At 37.6% G+C, this 7923-nt stretch overlaps 1 pseudogene; it reads left to right on the forward strand.

Moving 5' to 3' along the window:
• Positions 1–7560: 7560 nt before the first annotated feature.
• LOC115029494 lies at positions 7561–7674 on the forward strand (annotated as a pseudogene).
• The last annotated feature ends 249 nt before the right edge of the window (positions 7675–7923 follow it).

Genomic DNA, 7923 nt, shown 5'->3' on the forward strand with positions numbered 1-7923 from the left:
GAACAACATGTAAATCCTATCTCAATAAAGTTGTTAAAAGGAGAATGCATGACAGCAAAGAATATCAGATGCTTCATCCATCATAATGTCCTCTCTTCCCAGTCCTGCAGAATATGAGAAGATTGAAGACTTAACAAAACTTTCTACCTTTTCACTCAGTTTTCATGACTTTTATTAGCAAGAAATAAAAGCAAAACAACAACAAAAAAAACCCTATACTATGTAGAGGAAGTCCATGAGAAGCCACTGAATATATTTTAAATCATATCCTATTCTTGGAGTGAATTACATTCATGATGGTGGACCAGAAAGGTACATTCTCCCCTTGATCACTTTGCAGTAGCAGAAACAAAAACACATAGAATTCTTTTTTCTATTCAGCTAGTCTTATGTTTTTTAAAACCACAGGAGACAAGAATAAGCCTGCCCTATGGATCTACTTAGTGGGGTCTTTGATTTGATTTGAATGTTCTTTACCATTCATGAGATAATTTAGTAGTAAAAGACAGTGAACATATATCTCCAAAACCTGCAACTTTCCCCTCACTATGTCTACTTAAAGTCTCATATGAAATTTCTTGTATTAAGTGGACACCAAGGCTGACTAACCAATGACTGTGACAGACCAGTGGTCTTTCAACATTGATCTTTGCCCATCCTGAGCCAGAAAAAAGCTCTTGGGAATCAGCCTTGCTCAGCCTGGTTATGAAGTTGAATTTGAGATTTGTTATCATTAGATAAAATAGTCTTCCTTCTTCCCCTTCCAAGAGACAAGTGGGAACTGGCAGAGGTTCTGACATGGTTGGTATGGTGAGGGTGAGAGAGGGCAACTTAAGATGGGCACAGAGAGAATAATGGAAGTAGTGTATCTTATTCAAAAGTTCTGTGAAGCTTTGCTGAATTGAGGCCCTGTACTCAAACATTCAGCAGGGGGTTTCCCAATTCTGCCCCAGCCATCTGGGAAATTCTCCAAAGCCACCCAGTGACTTTCTACCTAGTATATGAATGGGGTTAGTGGGTGAGGGAGCTAGCTGTTTTTCCTTTATATGAACTTTAGTGCAGACATTAAACAGATGAACCTTCTACATACAAAGATCTTATGGTTGTACTGCAATGCAATGTTACAAGATTGTGTTCAACCTCTGCAACAAAGCTTTTTAATATATAATTGTCTTTCTTTTACTAATGAAAGACTTTCCTATCGAGAAACTTAAGCATAATGACAGATTTCACAGAGAAAATAAAAGACCTATATCTTCTTAATGTTCTAGTACTTTAATATTCAATGCTGACTAAAACATATTTTTATAAATGAGAAATCTTAAAACAAACATTGTTATGTTTTGACAAAAATTAATGGTGTAATCAAGCATAAATAGTATCCAATAACTATCTACTGTGTTTCGCTTTCTACATATGAGCAAGTAAGTGCTTTAAGAGTAGGAGAAAGAAAGCTAGAGAGAGGTAGTAACCCTCTCATTCAAACTCCTCAGGTAGCAACACGAAGGGGCAGGGTTAATTTCAAAGCAGAAATATCAAAACTTACTAATCTCATAGAGACCCAAATGCGCATCAAATAGGTTCTTTTGAAAACTGTTCAGTTTTGCTAGAGGTGCTGGGTAGCATCAGAGGATAAGCTTTGAAATCAAAGGACTTAATGGAGCTTCTCCTAAAATCTTTCCAAAGGATATATATGATAAAATGGCCCTTACTGAATGTTGGTCTATTGGAAGACACAGAATATTTCAACTCTTCTTATAAAGTATCTTGGGGTCAATTCTATAATTCTTTATTAACAGTCCACATGTATAATATATATGTATATATAAGTATAATATATGATAAAAGCAGTAAAACTTTGTATCTGGTAGAGTTTACACATGGAAAGCACAGTCTCTGAACTCTAAGATGATAAGTCAGCCTGGTTAGTCATATGGTATGGATAGAAAAAGAACATGAAAATGGATAACATCCCCTTAAGAGAATGTCCAAAACTAGAACTTGCCATGCCTTTAGTAACTCGTGCTTACAGCTCTCTCACATCACCTGAGTCCTCCCCTCCCCTCAACCTCCAGCAAATTCATTGTTTCAGCAGTATGGGAATAGAATCAGAAAGCCTTCACATCAGAGAGAAGAGCAAAAGTCATAGGAGAAAGCCAGAGAGAAGTTTGGTTTGGGGGACACTGGGGTAGTTAATATTATTTTCACATGCAGTCCCAAGTTAAAAAAAGTATAGCAGGTGAAAATGAAACGGGTTCTAATAAATTGCACACATGCCTCACTCTTTGCTCTTTGTGACACACTGAATACAGTCATGTAAGTGGTGTAGTCTCTATGAAGCATCAACAAATTGTCCCCACATGGAAAAACAGGCTTACTATTACTGTCAGATAAAATGTGTTGAAACCATATTTTCACACAGAATTTCCTGACTTTTAAATGTCATCTCGATTTTATTTTTAAAAACACCTAGCAGACTAAACTATGAGGCACCTGCTCTTCAGCTCTGCCTTCCAGTCTTATTTTTCCTATTTACAAAATAGGGTTAACAACTTGTAATTGATAGTGTTGTAAAGACTGAAATATTTGACATCTAAGGTTGCTTTATATAAATTACTTTTATGAACTATATGCACTCTATTGTGAACTATATTTATTAGTGATTAAATAGTGAGGATATAATAAATTAGCCATGTAGATTAGGTTCCACCATAGAAGTGACTAAACGCCTTATAACTTCCTGTCTAGAATATCACTGAATTCTTTGGATTTAAGGTTGAAGTCAATCAAAGACAGATGATCTTATCTTTGCCAGCATTTTAACTTGCTGTGCCTTCCTGGATAAGTGCCCTGTATTTGTAATGACTCTTAGTGATAAGAGGCTCTCGCAATGGATTAATGATGCCTACCAGAGTCTCAGTAAAATAAGTGTCCATACACACATATATCCACTTGCCATCCTTGGACTAGTTGAGTTTTCAATTCATGGTCAACTCTAATAGCTTACAAAATGAGAATTGACCAAGTCTGGCTTGTGTTCAGTATGTCATAATGCATGCTGTGATTTGCACTCTGAAGATCACTTTGGCAATAAAACATTAACTGATGGAATTTGTATGTGATAGACAACCACACAAACCAGTTTTGCTTCTTCTTATTTTTATGCTGGATCTAGACCCAGGACTTCACAGAACAGGTTGTGTTATCTAATGTCATCATTTTACAGTATACATGGTAAGTGCTTGCCTACTTCATCTTGATTGAAGTAAAAAAAGAGGAAATTTCATCTTATATGTGAGATGTTAATAATACCACTGTGTGGATTTACTAAATGTATCACCTAGCATTTTCATTAATACAAACAGAGAGAAAATATATAAAATAGGAGAGGTGAACAATCCCAGAAGTTTCTGTCACTGCTTCTCAAATGTTCCCACTAAAATCCAAGGGGAAGATTGCCTACATCATAGTATCTGAAGCCAGGCATAAGAAGAAATGTTATTAAGGGAATCTTATTTCATATCTTAAGAAAAAGTTAAAGTACTCTCCATAGTAGGACTCTTTTCTAGTTTGTAGAGCTTTTATAGTAAAATATTCTAGTATAACTGCTGGACAAAACAAAAAAAAACATAGAAGTTTCCCTATGTATTTTTGGATCTCTAAATGCTTATAAGGACACACGGTCCAATAAATACACAGGAAGTCTAGTCGATTAGCATTTCTGAATGCTCACAGAAGACACTATGAGTATTGCTAATGAAGAAGAAAAAGAGTAAGCTTCACAGCTGAAATCAGATATGAGTGAAGGGACAGAATTATAATATTACCAGAAGAGTCTGTGCAAAGATTTGGATATATTCCGTTGCACAGTATCTCTGGGATGCTGCAAATAGTTTTAATACTGTTGGATATGAGGTTTCCAGACTGAGTGAGGCCAGAGTAATGGCGGTCCACTGAGTATAAGAAGCAACTGTTAGACACATCATCATCTTCTTAAATATGTATTCCTCATTATTCTTTTTAATTGCCCCTGTTCTTGCTTAACTTCCCACTCACAGGCCAAAGAACAGGTCAGGTGGAAGTGCTTATAAAAAAATTATTATTCATTCATAAACCATACTTTAAAACCAAATCATCTGTGACAAACTCTCTCCTGGCCTTGGCCACCTATCAAAAGGATCCCTTTACTGGTGATCGGTGGTTCTCCAGGACCTGGAATGGAGCCAAGAAGGAAACAGCCACTGATGAAAGAGTAGGGTAGCAATTCAGGGAGCCCAAAACGTCTTCTCCAGAGTAAGGGCTGAAGGGTTCTTTAATAAAAAGCATTCTGTCTGTTCAGGAATCATTCAACAAGTACACCCCCCCCACTCCGCGCCCCCACACACACACTTCAGGGTGGAAAAACCTTCTGAAAGTTAATAACAATCCACCTTCTGTGTGTAACCTTGTGATCCTTTTGAGGAAATATTTACAATAGAAAGCTATGCTGTGCCACAGAACACCAGCTCTGTTTCTGGGTGCCTGAGGACCAGCATGACTTTGAAGATGCCTTTTCCTCTCTGCTTCCTCTGGAGACTACCTGAACAGTGCCTGTCTTCTTGATCCTAGTAGCCCTACCACGGGCATGAACTTTAAAACATTTTCACATGCACAAGCCCAAGTCAACAATGTTGTTCTTGCTATGAATTGTTGGACATCAGAAAACATTTGTAATGCACTTCATCTTTTAACCATTCTGTAAATATTCTACATGGGGAGTGATAGGCTACACTTCTAAATTACCTTGCATTATACCTATATCTTATCCAATTTTGAGACTGATGTGGTGGTATGGTAATGTTTCTGGGAGTCATGAAGCTGACAGGAGGAGTATTTGTATAGTGGTCATGTCTCCAAGTCTACCATACTATGGAAAACTTCTATTCACTCTCCTTTTTGCTTATGCTGCCCTAGATAAATTTCCTAATAAATCTCGCTTAATCTATACTTAACCTCACCAGTCTACTAAGAAATGAAATAGTATTTCACACATCAGAGCTATGGGTCTTGAGGCTCAGAAGAATTTATTCCCCCAAATTTGAATCACCACCAATAATGGAGCTGGTTTAGAAGCAAGGGTATTTGTTTTCCAAGAAATTGTCCTCAAAGTCCACTTATGTCTAAGACTTTTGCCCTTGGGGTTCACATTGTCTGCATTGCTTCTTCACCCCTGATTCATGGTCTCCTTGTTGTTAGTTGGTTTGGGGTTGGTACTTCCTTTAAGCTTTGAGGTTGAACTAGTTGCAGTGGCTCATGCTTTTAATCCCAGCACTTGGGAGGTCGAGGCATGTGGATCTCTATGAGTTTGAGACCAGCTTTGTTTACATAGTGAGTTTTAAGATAACCAGAGCTACATAGTAAGATCCTAACTCAAACAAACAAACAAAAGATATAAACTTGTCAGCAACTCTCCACTGTATCCCCAGTTTTAGGCTAGGTGGTTGGTATCTACTATCTGCTTTATAGACTTTATATTGTAAAGTCTGACAAGGTGTTCACTATGGCCTTTATCTACCCATGTGACACAGAATAACTATCATAAAACTGCTGTTTAATAAGTTTTTAGTCATTTAATTCAGTCCATCATCTATTTTTGCATTTCTGTGATACTTAGTTTTACAAACGCTTCCATGTAAACTGGCTTGTTAAGTGATATGCAAAAACAAGTAGGATCAGTAATTTACTACACCAAGTGAGACATATGATTAATATCAACACTGTGGATTAGCTACAAGAGTCTGATTAACACTAATGTGTTCCTACATATTATACATATGTAATGCTATCAAGTATGTTAAATATTAAAGCACAGTAGTGAGTTATTAAGAGACCAACAATATCATTTTTAAATAAAAGTGTTCTCCAGCAGTGTATATAAACTCTGTATTGGTGGTAAAATAGCACATACTAGTCCCTGCTGTATGAATGAACCAAGTGTAATTTTTCAAGAGATTGTCCTCCTGTTTTGCACAAATGAAAACTTGATCCTATTGATGAACTCAAGATGTTTTCATCTGATGGTTTTACTTTTTAAATTTACCTTTATTTATCCTTCTGTGGATTTAGTCCACTCTAGTCCTTTAACATCTTAAAGGATGAATTTCCTCATAAGAAATAAGAAGCATGCATGTGGTCCTGCCATTTCAATAACACCTGGCAATCAGTGTTATCTTCCTGTGATGTATCAATTGAGCTTCCGGACTCCAGCCCTGATGCCCATGATCTCAAATTGTGAGTATACTTGGAGAGATGTCCATTAAGGAGGCAAATATGTAAAAAAACATGATGGCAATAAGACAGAATTAAGTCCTGACTGGTACCATTCTACAAAGAGTAAATTTTGACCCAAAGAAAGTCATTTGGGATGTGCTCCCACATAGGAAATGCCCAGAAAGACACTTGAAAAACCTTGTGGCTAAACTAACCCTACTGATGATTTGTAATCTAACCTTCAGCCCCTAGAATGCTCAGAAAGTAGGCTTGTGCCACTGAGATAAACTAGTCTGTAGTACTCTGCTATGAGAGCACTAAGAGACTAAACAGAATTTTAGTGACAGCAAGTGAGTGCCACTGTCACAAGTGCCAAAAATATGGCAAGTGTTTTAGCACAGACTAACATGTGCTGGCTTCTTTTATAAATATGTAAAAAAGGCCTAGGATTCCTTGAAGAAGTTGGTGGTAGACATAAAAACAGGAGGTACTTCTGTTGAACCTCACTTGGAAATGAACATGTTGTTGAAGAAAGGCAATACTTGCTGTGGAGTGGCAAAGAGCATGGCTAAATTACACTCTACTGATGGTGGATAGTCTGAACCAAGAAATTTAAGCCAGCAGGGTTCTAAGTAAAATATTAGATAATGTGTCTATATACAAGAACGTGTAAAAGGAAAACTACACTATGAAGAAGAAACTGCTCCCAGAAAAGGGACCAGAATGGGAAGATTTGGAATGTTCTTAGCTTATACATATTGAAGAATGTTAGGATGAACCGTGCTGAATGCCATCCACAACAAACTTGGGTGAGGTCAGAAACTGTAAGGTGCTGGTGGGCTGGGCTTAGGGTTTTGGGCTACTTTGATGAGGGGTAACTTTTCTGTTGGTGCTAGGCACTGGTATATTTCTTGGATTTTCTTTCTTGCTAACCATGCCATTTCTAAAAGGACAATTTTAGATTTTTTTAAGTTTTTGTCTGTGGCATAAGAGTCTTGCAATTCTTTAATCTTGTTTATGAATTTCAGGCTAGAATCACCAGCCCCAGGATGAAGAGAAGTATGAGATCTGATCACAATTGTAGAAAGATAGAATTTGGTCTCCCATCCATGAGATGTTGTGTATATTTTCTTTGAGATCTTTATTAAGTAGAGAAACTTCTTTACTAAATGTCTTTTAATAAGTATTGTGGGGGGTTGAATCATAGAAATGTCTGTTCCTCATTGATAGAGTACTAAAGTTGTATTCCCCCTTTTTAAATTCCTATGGTTTTGGTTTTAGGATAATGTTGTATTTAAATCAGTTGGGAAATATGCCCCTAATGATATTGTGGGTGTAGCTGCTGTGTCACATGTCCTTCATTTAGTAGAGAGTCTATGTCTACACTCAGTGATCTGACAGGTGAACACTGGAATTGTTAACATTTCCTGGAAAGAAAGCAAGCCTGAGATGGCCACCAGTCTGACACCAAGGGGCTTGAACAGGAAGCTATACTGGGAAGACCACCTATCTGATGCAAATGCGAGCCCTGTCGGGCTCCCAAGGCAGGGAGGGAGCTCGAGACTAGAGGAACTCAGACTGGGACTGCGGGGGGTGGTGGAGATGGTCAGGAGTGGACTTGGATGACCTTTGCATGGGCCCAAGCAAGGAGCAAGCCCAAGATAACCACAAAGG

Source organism: Mus caroli, chromosome 15, assembly GCF_900094665.2.
Source record: "Mus caroli chromosome 15, CAROLI_EIJ_v1.1, whole genome shotgun sequence".
In the NCBI taxonomy this organism is placed as follows: Eukaryota; Metazoa; Chordata; class Mammalia; order Rodentia; family Muridae; genus Mus; species Mus caroli.